Below are 14,473 nucleotides of genomic sequence, written 5' to 3'. Positions count from 1 at the left end.
AACCAAGATGAGACACCATCATACACCCAACAGAATGCCTGCAACTAAAAAGACTGACAACATCAAATGTTGGTGAGGACATGGAGCAACCAGAACTTTCATACTTCATTGGTGGAAGTAAAAATGAAACAGTCACTTTGGGGAAAACTGGAAAATTCTTATTAAAACTAAATGTACATCTCCCCTAGGATCCAGTAGTTCCACTTTTATGTATTTGCTCAAGACAAGTGAAAATATATATATAAACAAAGGCTTGTATATGTGTTCACAGCAGCTTACTACCTAAAATCTGGAAACAGCTTAAGTGGCATTCAACAGGAGAATGGGCAAAACACAGTAGATGCATATAACAGGCTACTCAACAAGAAGAACCAAACTACTGATACATACAACAGGAACAAATTTCAAATGCACTGTGCAGGTGAAAGGAGCCTCACATGCACAAAAATATATACTACATGATCCCAATTGTGTGAAGTTCTAAAACAGGCAAAATTAAGCTATGGTAGAAAAGAAAAAAAAGAAGAGTGATTGTCTGCGAAGGGAAGGGAGCAGAGATTAGCTGGGAAGGAACATAAGGCAACTTTCTGGGTTGAGATCAGGATTTACCTTTTGATAGGGGTTTGGATTACACAGATACATGCATTTGTCAAAACTCACAGAATGGTACACTTAGTGTTCATGTATTTCTCAAAAGAAAAAGAAAAACAATAATGAACTCTAGAAAATGATAGGTATCCTGAGTGCTCAGGGTGAGGGATAATGATGTCTGCAACTTACTATGAAATGCATGAAAAAAGCAAGATGCATTGATGGATGGCTAGACGTAAAATAAAGCAAGCAGAGTAAATGTCAATGAAAGAACCTGAACAGTGGGCATAGCCATGTGTCCACTATACAATCCTTCAAACTTTTCTTTATGATAGAAATTTTTCATTATAAAATGTTACAGGTAAATAAATAAATAAATAAATAAATAAAAACACTGAATCTTTCCATTCTTGACTTCTTGGAAACCCTGGAGCTGTGAATGCCACCCTGACATGTGGCATGATTTTACCATCTCATCACTATCTCAACCACCCACTTTGTTCTGGGTGTGGCCAATTCTCCCAGTCACCCTTCCCCACCAATGTATACATCTCCATTCCTTTTTCTTCATTCTCTGTCAATCTCTATATCCCTTTAAAGGGAAGAGGAAGAGAAAAAAAAAAAAAAGCTAGACCAGGAGTTCTTAACCCAGGAGTCCTGAGGGGAGAGGGCAGGGGGTAGGTCCACAGATCACATATACACATATGTGTATAGACCCCTCATGTATATACACGTGTATATACCTCATGTATACATATATGTGCACTTTTCTGAGAAGTGGGTCTATAGCTCTCGTTAAGATTCTCAGAGGTCTGTGGCCTAGAAAGGCTCAAACTACAGCTTAAAGCCCTCTTCAACTGCACTTCCAAAAGTATGCTAGGTCAGTTCATGCTTCCAGTTTAGAAATAACCTGGGTTTCTAGTTGTCAAAGCACCTTTTCATGGTATACCCATCTTACATAAAGGGAAAAGGGGGCTGCTTGAAAAATAATCATGTGTTCCTGAACAACATCTCTAGCCATACACAATAAGATGAGGGTTATAAAATATAAAATAATTAATAAGATTAGGTTATAGACTACTGCTCAAGTTTTTAAGTTTTTGATCATAAATCAAACATTTACTAAGTACTTAGCATAGCGATTGCTTACAAGAGAAATTAACTTTTGTGGAGGACCTATGATGTGCTAAGCACTTTACATATGTTCTCATTTAATTTCATTCTCCATTGAGTTACATCTCACTAGCCCTGTTTTATAGATTTTTTTAAAAACCACTGAGCCTCAAATAAATTATCCCCAAAAGTCATCTAGCAAAGAAGATTTGAACCCAGGTCTCTAGGCCTCCAGAGTCCATTCTCTTCAAAGCCTCTTTAAGCAAAAATTTCATGTACCACAATCACAGTTCCTAGAGCTTTGTTTAAAACTCCTGGATTTCAAATATTGTCTCACTAACTGTGAAAGTGCTCAAAATGACCCAGAAGTACAAACATTCCAGAATGCAAAACGTATCTATTCAGACTACCCTTTGTCTTCAGAGATAGCACAACTCATCAGATTACATGTCCCAATTCCTGATTTGGAAAACTCCACTGCTGCCAAAGGACAGAGAGCAGATGGGCTGGTGTATAAGAAGGGACATAGCAATGTCATCTGCAGCATCATCCTGCCTCAAAGCACCTTTGTGCTCAGTGGATGGGCCTGTCTTTCCTAGAGCTTGGGGACCATTACAAGCAGCACCACCTGGGTTTGCAACAGCTGAGACTATAAAGAGCCAGCCACCCCCAGGCATTGCCTTCATCTTCTATCTGAGAATTCTTTAAACTTAGTCTCTTCACAGGAGGGTGGATGCATGACACTAGCCTTGACTTCTGGATTCTAGGGACTTCTATGAGGGAAAGTGTACTCATCCCCATAAGTGGCAGGACTCTGGATCTCAAGGGGGTTGCCCTTTGGCCCAGCTGCCTGCAAGCAAGAAGGGGAGGAAATTTTCTAGAGATAAGTGACAGTCAAGATTCAATGAAGGGCAAAAAGACAGCTCAGAGGCTTTCAAGGACCATTCTCATCTCTTTGGTCACCTCTTCCTCTGTAAGGCAGGGCTTGATGTTTTAGATGCATGAAAATGTTATGAGAAGGAGAAATGAAGACTTGGCACTCAAAAAATGGTCCCCTCCATCCCCACCTTCTTAATATCGATAAAAGAAAGTTAAACATCAAGGGAAACCTTGAAAGGTGGAAAAAAATCATAAAAGGCCAATCTGAAAAATGTATGGAACTAGGGAGGGGCTTTTCAACTACAGCTTGGAAAACAGAAGGGAGGGAGGGAGGGAGAGGGAGACAGAAAGAGAGAGAGAAGAGAAGGAGAGAGAAAGAGAATACAGTAGATGAATGAATCAATAGCCAGAGTCTACGGGTGGCCTACCCCAATATCCATTCTCTCCTTCTCCCTCAGGAATAGAACCTTAAATTTTAGCAGGGCACATTGCCACCCAGGTAAAAGACAGCGATTCTCTGCCTCCTTTGCAGCTAGGTGTGGCCTGACATCTGGACTGCTACATAAGCTTTCTAAAAAGACTCCTTAAAAGGCAAAACCAAATGTCCTTCTTTGCCTTTCTTCTGCTGCCAGCCTGGAATGTGGACATGATATCTGGGCTTCGAGCTGACATCCTGGACCATGAAGTTTAGTCCTAGAGGCAGCAGAATAGAAAGCTGGAAGGAGCCTATCAACTCTAGACTATTGGCCTCTAGGCCTCTTTTTTTTTTTTTTTTTTTAGTATTAAAAATTCAGAATTCCACCGGGAAAACATGAACATCTTTGAATAATTGCACGTTTGTTTTTTACAAACTATAAAAGACCAGGGGAAAGGGCGAACGCAGTCCCCCACTACCACAAATTATGCAGTCAAGTTTCCCACATTTGGGGAAATCGCAAGGGTCAGCACATCCGGAGTGCAATGGATAAGCCTCGCCCTGGGAAAACCACCTTCGTGATCATGGTATCTCCCCTGCCAGGTAAGGCCTCTTTTACATGAGAAAGAAACAAACAGGCCAGACACAGTGGCTCATGCTTGTAATCCCAGCACTCTGGGAGCCCACGTTGGATGGATCACTTGAGGCCAAGAGTTCAAAACCAGCCTGGCCAACAAGGTGAAACCCCATCTCTACTGAAAATACAAAAAATAGTTGGGCATGGCGGCACACACTTGTAATCCCAGCTACTTCGGAGGCTGAGGCATGAGAATCGCTGGAATCCAGGAGGCAGAGTTTACAGTGAGTGAGATCACACCACTGCACTCCAGCCTGGGCAACAAAGTGAGACTCCATTTCCAAAAAAAAAAAGGAACAAACATAAACCTTGTTTTACCACCTAGTAACTGGAGTTCCCTATCCTATGCAACTGAACCTAATTCTAACTGATAGAGAAAAGTGGATGGGTGAATACATGAATAACATCTCTTTAGGAAGTTGTTTCAGCGACAGCTAGTGGAAACTACCATGCCCTAATCACAGCTCTGGTCTCTAACTAGCCCCGACTACCTAGATTAGAAAGGATTGCTTACCAAAAGCCACTATTTTCAGGCTGCTAAATCAAAGCCATCATTTCAAGCAAATTCACCTGTTCAGAGCATTACACGGAAAGAAACATGGATTCATCATTAATTAGGCCTCGGCAGCCCCACTTCTTGGCAGATGAACTCTACAATACCTATTTTCCCTTAAGGAAAATTTAGAGAGAGAATTGCATGCTTTAAACAAGTCAATTTGGCTGGGTGTGGTGGCCAATTCCTGTAACGCCAACACTTTGGGAGGCCAAAGTGGGAGGATCGCTTAAGTCCAGGAGCTTGAGACCAGCCTGGGCAATACAGTGAGATCCTGTCTCTCAAAACCAATAATAATTTACATATATATATATACACACACATCTATATATATAGACATATATATATATACACACACACACATACATACACACACACACAAGTAAATTTCAGGCAAGTCAGTCAGGGAGTGTCAAGACCAGAAGCTACCTAATGAGATGATGGGGAATAAGAAATAGGAAATTGTGACTAGTCTTTCCAGGCACTCTTCTCCCCTCAGTTATGACTGAGTGGGATAAAGAAAGCTTCCTTGAAATAATTTCCAAGACCAGCTCTGCACCCATAGGGATGTCTCACCACACATGTAATTCCAAGGCCACAGTCAGCAGTTACCCAACAGCAGAGAAGACGAGGCCAGTGTTCCAGGAAGTGCCAAAATTTAAAGACGTGACTTAGCCATCTCAACCATGAGAATGACAGGGTATTTCCATTACACCTCTAACAGTCACAGCCTCTCCCTTGCACTCTTCAGAAGGGTGGCTTCAGAGCATGCTGGCGCAGCCTGTGTGTCAGTCCAGGGATTGAGAGAACACACCTTCAACCACAAGGATTGCAGGGGCTCCCTCAGCTTCCATGTGCCATTTTCCCATTCTGATTTCATGGACTTCACACACACACACACACACACACACACACACACACACACCCCTCAACCTCAACCCTCCATGGCTCTCTCTTCACGGAGATCCAAAAGCCAAAACTTGTAAGATTTCCACTCACTTCCCAACCTGGGAAAACTTGTTCTCCAAGGATATCCAAAAAGGGAAAGCCATCGTTTAGGATCTCGAGGTTGAATTTTGGTGATAAAGTTTTAAATTGCTGTCCATTATTAATCTTAAACTCACAGCAGTCAGCCTGAGATCTGCAATTATAACAATTCATAAAAACAGCCCCTTTGTTAGTTGTGCTTGAAGAGCTTTTGAAATATAATTGCAATGCAGTGCAAAGTGAAATAAAAATTCAGATTTTCTTTTAGCGAGGCCATGAACAATACTGTCCTTTTTACAGCAGCGGAAAGCCTCAAGACATCTGTTATATTCCTTCAATGAGCTTTGTTCAATAAATGCTAAGCCTTGAAGCTTTTAAATGTATTAAAGTGATTATGATATCATCACTCCAAAGGCACTTCAATAGAACATTAAGACAGAAACAATTTTCCTCCACACAGACGGCGTAACAGTAACAAAAAGTTGATTAAATGCGCATTGTATCAAAAATATTTTTGGCATTTATAGACATATGTAGATAACATTAACTAACCCACACCATGGGCAGGGAAGAGAAGATAACATAATAAAAGCATTAGGGAAAGAGTAAATTTTAGCGATAAATCTTCAAAACTTAAACTGTGGTTTGACTGTGACTTTGCTTGTGGATTTATAGTCAAAGTCTCACTACGTAAAAGAAAATAAGGCTCAAAATTAATAAGTTCTAGAGGAGAACAAGTCCTTGTTTTCTCATAAGCCCAAATATATTCCCCACTTAACAACATATGCCATACTTCCTTAAATGTGACGACTGGCAGGAAATGTGAATCAGTTTATTTAAAACTTCATTTAACATACTGCAGGCAGGCAATGACTCCACAAGGGGCAGATGCCTAAAGCGTCAAACCAGGAGGTGTAGAGAGGTTAGGAAGGAGGCCAAGAGGTGGGGTCAGAGCAAAACCGCAAGATGTGAGATTCTCTTTGTTGCAGGCTCGTTACAGAATGCTCTTAGCACAGATAAGGGGATTATGAACTCACATGTGAATTTATCCCCTATTAAACTTTCAGCAAAAGGGTCAGTTGGCTGGAATGGCAAAGCCAAGGCACCATGGTCACATGCCAAGGCAGAAATTACTTGTAGTCTCTCCTGACAGATGTAAGTAAGAAAAAGGGGATGTTTCGACCCTTTCCCTGAGTGTGTCTAGATTAACATCTACATCTGCTCAGTTCTGTGTCCTGCTATTTTGTTCAGCTTTATCTTGAGGGCAAGTTCCTAAGGCATTTAAAACTTGACCGCATCCCTTTCCATGGTGGTTATTTTTTGTAGCAGCTATTTATATTAAGGGTATCAGCCCTATGCGTGTCATAGTTGGTACAAATATTTATCAGTTGTTTTGCCTCTTGCATTTGCTCGTGGAGTTTTATAAGATGAAGAAGTTTTCCATCTTGAAATTAAGAAAGAGGAACATATTGCAAGGAACAAAGGGAGTCCTCAGGGAGGACAGAGGAGAAGACAGCACATCCTCAAGCCAGTCAAGACCAAATCCCTACATCTGACCAAGTGCCATTCAACCTGTCTTATCCCCTAGGCCAAAGAGAAAGTGTCTGTGTTTCTCAGTGGAAAACACTCTATAAACAATGCTGACTACACAAGAAAAGCCACTGACAAGGCCTTTTATTACCCAACTTGGGGCCCTTGTGATTTTCTTTATGGGTGAGTATCCTTGTCCATCACTCCAAGCACTACTCCCTGGCCCTGGCGCCTTCTTAAACCAGCCCAGAGAAAGGAATACATAACAAAAGGGCCAAGAAAAATGGGAAATAAAGACCATACAGTGGGTGACAAGTTCCCCCACTCAAGCAACTAGCCAGTGCCGCAGGCCAGAATTGATTTTCTATACGACATCAGAAAGGATTACCTCTCCCCCACAATACCGCCCAGGGGGATGGAGTGCAAATCATAATTAATTCAGGCAAATTCAATTCTGAGAGTCCGAGTGACAAATACTCTCCTTATAATATAAAGCACAGTCTCAAAACATCTTAAAACAGTTGGTGGGAGCTATAGCAACACACTCAATGCAATAATGACACAAAGCTACACAATAAAATGCCTACAACTGAATAATAATTCTTCCAAGTCAGGAAAGAATATTCTTTTAAAAAATAAATTCAAGCTTCAAAGAAAATGCATTTCCATTAATAATGCTGCCTCTCTTCCCTTCCTGATGATATGAGGTAGGTAGGAGTAGAGATCAATTTAATTCCTTAACTATCTTGGTCCACTAGGCCCACAAAAAATATTCTTTGTGTTAGAGGAAAAAGTATTATTATGCTCCTGATACAAGGAATCAGATAGGAGAGGAGAGGTTGCTTCCATAGCTAACATGACCTAAACCCACAAGAACCTAAATATAGCATGACAGTCAACAACACATTAGCCACATCAGCAGAGGGGAATTAGTGATACCCATGCTTCAATATAGACAAAACACACTTTCTTCTTGGCTTCAGAGTCTGTGCTATTGAGTCGGAGGGTCACACAGAGGGAAAAACATTGGATCAGGAGGCAGACATCCCAAAATCTAGTAGTAATACCTGAACTAATCAACTAGAGGCCTTGGGATAATTAATACCTCTCTGGAGCCTGAGTCTCCTCTCTAAAATGAAATGGCAGACTTTCATGTCTCCATATGCTTGTTCAATTCTAATATTCTATAACTGTGTGATTATCACAATCTTCCTAAAATATTCTGCTTCGAGTTAGGTTAAATGAGTTCCTATTCCTTGACCCCAACAGCTAGGCAAGGGTAAAAATACGCTGAGTGAAAAAGAAGCAGACATTCTAGAATTCACAATTAGAGGGTTAGCCCAAAGAAGAAAATCAGAAGTTGACTGTGTGTGTGTGAGTGTGTATGTGTGTGTGTGTGTGTGTGTGTGTGTGTGTGTGTGATATGTGCACATACATCTTCTTGGCCAAAATACTTCTCATCATCACTAATTTTTATTAAGTGCCCATCAGAGAACACCTCTATTTAGTTAATTATATGTGTTCAAAAAAGTTGATAGGAGTAGTCTTTGAAACCAGATGACTGACTCACATTCTGGCTCCTTGGGCAAGTTACAAACATCTCAGAGACTCTATGTCTTCATCTAAAGAGTGGGAAAGATAATAAATAGTGCCTTACTCATAGGATTATTGTGAGACACAAATGAGTTGCACCACATAAAGCAGGCACAGTAATTGCTATAATCATTATTACTTACCATTACCACCACCATTACCGCCTCTATCAATATCCCTTTGGGTTGTTATAAGAGTTAAATGAGAACACGTATGAACTATTGAGTGCCAGTACCTGATACACAGTAAAAGATAACAAATAGTGCCATTATTCTTATCATCCATGACATTAATCCATGGAGCATTATTATACTATCCTCATCAGATAAGCTCATAGCACTTCTCTTTAGTCCAATCCTCGTTTTTCACCCTCAAGGACCATTTTCAATGGAATAGTTCTAGCTCTCACGCCCCCTTAAGCACAAGGTAAACCCCAAACAATCTAACACATCTTGGTGATAACAAGGCTTGTTGAGAGGAACCAAGGAGTGCAGGTTGGAAGACTTATTCTCCTCCTGTGAAATGTAGGAATGTAAGAGCTGATGAGCTCAGAGACTACTTCAAACTCTGACATCATAAAATCCTACTTGTCAGCCATTAAAAAGTGTGGTTCACACACAAAGCCCAGCTTCCTTTCACACAAGTCTTAATGTTTGAGAACCACAAATAAACAACTTGAAATCCAAAGGACTAACTTCCACATACGGCTGCAAGGGCAACTTTGTGCAGGGGGTGAGGAGGGGTGTAATTAGCAAAATCTGGGCTTGGCCCAATTTTGTTCTTCATATGAAATAATGAGAGGAACATTTCTAGACACCAAGTCACAGAGGCCAGTCCAAGAGTTTTCAGCTACCCCTTTTTAGTTTCCTTAGAACAATACTCAGCAACACTCCATTTTATTGTCATCCTCTACTAGTGAAATTTCTTCTATTTATTTTTTTTACTAAAAATCCAAGGGAGTTGACATCATGTTGCCAACAATGGGGTGATTGCTGCAAAGTGAGATGTCCTAACTCTTTACCCCATGGTCGAGGTGGTTCAGCTAGGAGGTCCCTCTCTGCTTCTTACGAGCCACATGAAATAACAAGCAGGCATTGCATGCTCCTTTGGTTGTAACCTATGTAATTCATCTTTCTGAGAAAGGTGCACAAGATCGTAGAGGAACTCATGTAAGAACTCATGTGAGGACTGAGATAACTCGTTACAACAGTCACAGTTTGCCAATTTCAGTTGGTTCCCACGAAGGGAAAGAAAACTGTATACTGAGGGTTAAGGGGGCTCTTGGCCATAAAGGAGAACATAAGCAACTGTGCTTCTGGGGAACAGGAAGCTGGCATTTCAGCATTCCCACCCAGTGCCCTCCTTTCCATACCCACCCTTGTCCATAGCCCTGCCACCCTTCTAAATTTTCCTTTGACTTCAAGAAGAATGTTGCTGCTGATGCTAGACTTTTGAATAGCAGCACATTCCAGAACCACAGGGACAGTGACAGACACTCCCCACCTCACCTCTGCTTGCTTACTTAGTGCCTGGAGAATGAGTCTCAAAAATCCAATGGGCAGAAGAGAGGAGATAAAGAAGAAAACAACAATGCTAACTTTTTATCCTTATTATTTAGTTACTTTATTAGAGTTTTCCTAACTCCTCTGCACAAAGGCAAGGGTAAGCTAGAGAAAACTAAGTGGCTTTGTCATCAAAAGCCCTCACCACACTGGCACACAAACACCTGTCAGTGCAAAAGATGCCTCTTTATCAAGCCTTCATACCTACCAGGAGCCAAGTACACTCTGAGCTTTCAGACTATTTTCTTCCAATGTTTTGAAGTCCCTTTCAGTTCACATGAAGGCTAACAATTTCAAAAAGGTGGGGAAAAGAAAGGAAAAGCTATTTTTTTTTTAAGAAAAAGGAAAAGATACTGTGCCGTGATTATGAAGTCCTAAAAGCCTTTTAGCTGACAGCATAGGCTTTGTTGAATAGCCTCTAAGAACCTCCACTGAGAGACACAATTCAGCAATAAAATAGAGGCAGGGTATACACCATTTAGCATCCTCAGCCTTCCAAATTCAGGTACCCCATTTCATGGCGTAAGTCAGGTTTCTCCCTCAATAGCCCTTTGGAACTCTCAAGGTCCAGAGTGGCACCAGACCAACTGACACATGAGCTGATGCATCATGTGCTGCCAATAGAGAAATTAGTCTGTACCAAACTCAGCACAATCCTGCAGTTCAAACCAGAATTTCAAAAATAGCAGAAGTGGCTCAAACCCTCAGAGTGACCCATACCCTATCTCTGTCAGCCGATCAGGATGCTCCATCCTCAGGGCCCGCATGAAGCGATGACTGCCCAGCTAAGCTAACAAAGCCTGCTCTTCCAAGAGTTTGCCCCACCTCGCAAAGCCCGGACCACTCACAGACACTTAGCATGCACTTGGACACTGAGATCGCTTGCATGAGACAGCACTGCCTTGTGAAGAGTTGTGGTCACAGCGGCATAAACCTACCTGTTATAATCTCAGTAGCTACTGCACTTCCTGCTATTCTGCCCAGAACACTGGGTTCTAGCTGTAAGAGAATAGGAATGAGGGGTGGGAGAAGAAACCATGACTGAGATTATACTAAAAAATCCTCCCACACCTCCCACAAATCCCAAACACAAAACCATGATTTCAACGGCACATGTAGCATTTGGCTTGGGTGTGTGAAATACCGGCTTTTGAGTGATGGAGCACTCACCCCTATTCCAGACATACCTTTTCTCTGAAACTATTATACTCAGAGAGCTTCAAGTCTTGGCTCCAGACCCATCCATCTAACAACAGAAAGCACCTCTCAAGCTCCTTTCTGACATGAGCCCATCATTCACCATTTGCTGGTACACACAGTTTTTGCTGACAAAGCTCAATTACTAGAAAAAGCTCAGTAAGTAAAGCTGATTTGAAATAACTATATATTATATGGAGGCTGGATGAGGAAAACTGATTTGAAGTCTAGAAAATCATCATATAAAGAGGCTCAAGAAAGAACTGCTTAATTATTTAAATACCCTCACTTCCTACCAACCACACATCATTTGATTTATTATCAGTGTTAAATATTTAGTAATTTACTGGGGTCATCTGACAAAACAACTCCATATAGCAAGTACATATAAGACACTGTAATTCTTCGGTTGAAATCCCTTTGCCTCCCTGATTAATGTTCAAATACTGAGCTAATGCTATCAGACTGAGGTGCGTGCCAATTTTGGCTCTCCAGTAAAAGTGCAAAGCTGAGAGCACACCAGCAGGGTGGCCTGAAGAGCAAATTAGCATGTGCTATCCTCCACTGCTGCAAAGTAGTCTGATGATACAGCTGGGACGGCCCCAACAAAGATGCTTATGCAGAGTCAACTGAATGGAGATAACTGGCCCCACGGGACTCTGATTCAACTGCTACACCCATCACAGAAAGCAAGCCCAAGGAGGAGGTTGATGCCTTCTCCCCAGCATGCCAGACTTATCCTAGGCCCAACTTTGCTCATGTTGCCCCACAGACCAGAATGCCCCTTTACAAACTCTCTAGCTCCTTTTACTTGCTCTTCAAGACTTATCTCCTGCATAAAGCTTTCCTTCCTTATCCCAGCTCAAAATGCTTTCAGTCAACTCCTAGGCAGTACCAGCATTTTGTGGAGCAAGATCAAATTGTCTCCTTAATAAATTCAAGGGGTGAAATTTACATCCTCTATATAGAACCTGGAGTTCTTAGCATAACAATGAATAACAATGGCTCTGTAAGCATTGGGTCATGAAGTCAAGTGGGTCAAAAATAAGGACTACAAGAAGCCTAATATCAATTCATCATGAGATCTGATAGATTTTGAATCTATAGTGTGAAAATAAAGAAACAATTTTTAAAGTACCTGTTTACAAAACTTGACCATCTACTACGTCATAAAAAATATTTAAATTCCAAGAAGTAGAAATAGTATACATAGATGACATCTCTGATCACATTTCAAAGAAATTTGAAAACACTCTCTTCAACGACTTTTATACCAAGAGAAAATTCAAATCAAAACCCCAAAATACCTAGAACACAAAAATGCAAACATTGTGTATTCAAACCCACAGGACACAAAGCAGTGCTCAGAGGAAAACTCACAGCTTTAAATATGCACAGTTCTAAGCAAGAAAGAGTTAAAAATGCTTAAATTAAGTGAGCAGCTCAAAATCAAAAAATAAAAATAAACAAGGAAAGCAAAGAATTGATAGAGATTTTTTAAAAATAATTAATAAGAAATTATAAAATAGTGGCCAGGCACCTGTAACCCTAGCACTTTAGGAGGCCAAAGAGGGCAGATCACTTGAGGTCAGGTGATCAAGACCAGCCTAGCCAACACAACAAAATACTGTCTCTACTAAAAATACAAAAATATATGGGCATGGTGATGTGTGCCTGTAATCCCAGCTACTTGGGAGACTCAGGCAGGAAAATTGCTTGAATCCAGGAGACGGAGGTTGCAGTGCACTGATATCACACCACTGCACTCCAGCCTGGGCGACAGAGCAAGGCTCTGTCTCAAAAAAAAAAAAAAAAAAACAATTAGCTGGGCATGGTGGCACACACCTGTAGTGCCAGCTACTCAGGAGGCTGAAGCACAAGAATCACCTGAACCCTGAAGGTGGAGGTTGCAGTGAGTGGAGATCACGCCACTGCACTCTAGCCTGGATGACAGAGCAAGACTCTGTCTCAAAAAAAGAAAAAGAAAATACAGGTAGTGCTAAAAATAAATCCAAGCATTATTAAAATAATAATCAACTACTAAACCAAAAATCAAGGAAAAGAGCAGAAAATATGGTCAAAATAAGGATGTGAATGTATATATAACCGCAGACACAGAATAAATTAAAAAACATTGAAAAGATTATTTTTCTCAACCTTATTTCAATACATTTAAAAACCTAGATAAACTGAATGTTTTCCAGGACAATAAAAATCATCAAAACTAAGTCCCGAAAATACTAAAAGTTTAAATAAACCAAGTGCTATAGCAGATATTGATAAAGTTAACAGAGATAAAAAATGCTTGGCCCCAAGTATTTTATAGATAAGTTTTACCTATTCCTTCAAGGAATGGATAACAAATGCTATCTGATCTGTTAGCAGGAAGATATAGGAAAATATAGGAATAACATAGGAAGATATTCTAAATAGTCTTACTCTTCTATACTTACAAATGTAAGTATAGCATAGTATTAGTCTGCTCTGGTTGCCATAACAAAAGATCACAGACTAGGTTGCTTACACAAGAGAAATTTACTTTCTCACAATTCTGGAGGCTAGAAGTCCAAGGTCAAGGTGCCAATAGGGTTGGCTTCCAGTGAGGCCCCTTTTCCTGGATTGCAGATGGCCACCTTTTGCTGTGTCTCACACAGCGTCTTCTCTGTGCACATGAGGAGAGACAGAGCTCTCTGGTGTCTCTTCCTTTTCTCATAAAGACACTAGTCCTATTGGATTAGGGCCCCACCCTTGTGACCTCATTTAACTTTAATTACCTTCCTAAAGGCCTCATCTCCAAATATAGTCACATTGGCAATTAGGGCTTTACCATACGAATTTGGGTTGAGAAACAATTCAGTTCATAATAAACACAGAACAAATCCTGAAAAATGCAGCACAATAAAAGTCCAGCCAATTATTCTCATGAAAACCAATGCAAAAATCTTAAAATATTAGCAAATAGAACCCAGATAACCATTAAATGAGTATTATATCACACTTCTCAGAAATTTTAAAGCCCTCTTTCACAACTAAGTAGTAATGTCAAGAAATCTAAAATAGTTTATCATATTAGTAGCTTCAAAAATCTGGGAAGGGCCAGGCACAGTAGCATATGTCTGTAATCCCAGCACTGAGAGACCAAGATGGGAAGACTGCTTGAGCCCAGGGGTTTGAGACCAGTCTGGGCAACATGGCAAAACCTCATCTCTACAAAAAATACAAAAATTAGCAAGGCGTGGTGGTCCATGCTTGTAGTCCCAGCTATTTGGGAAGCTGAGGTGGGAAGACTGCTTGAGTCCCAGAAGCAGAGGTTGCAGCGAGCCATGGTTGAACCACTGTACTCCAGCCTGGGTGACAAAGTAAGATCCTGACTCAAAAAAAAGGGCAGCAGGGGTGGGGGGACCATATGGTCACAT

The 14,473-nt window shown here is 40.9% G+C and overlaps 1 protein-coding gene and 1 non-coding gene across 6 annotated transcripts in view; both read right to left on the bottom strand.

Annotated features, from left to right (window-relative positions):
- The window catches only part of LRMDA (leucine rich melanocyte differentiation associated), a 1,109,623-nt gene that overhangs the window by 1,039,147 nt on the left and 56,003 nt on the right, over nt 1–14,473 (bottom strand). The gene's annotated exons all lie outside the window — the stretch shown is intronic.
- LOC116535448 lies at nt 3,446–3,609 on the bottom strand. The gene has a single exon (XR_004262199.1). It is a non-coding gene; the product is annotated as a U1 spliceosomal RNA (small nuclear RNA).

Source organism: Sapajus apella, unplaced genomic scaffold (genome assembly GCF_009761245.1).
Source record: "Sapajus apella isolate SASKATOON/1434 unplaced genomic scaffold, GSC_monkey_1.0 scaffold94, whole genome shotgun sequence".
Taxonomy (NCBI): domain Eukaryota; kingdom Metazoa; phylum Chordata; class Mammalia; order Primates; family Cebidae; genus Sapajus; species Sapajus apella.
The sequence above is the reverse complement of the archived record's forward strand: the minus strand, read 5'-3'. Positions and strand labels throughout refer to the sequence as shown.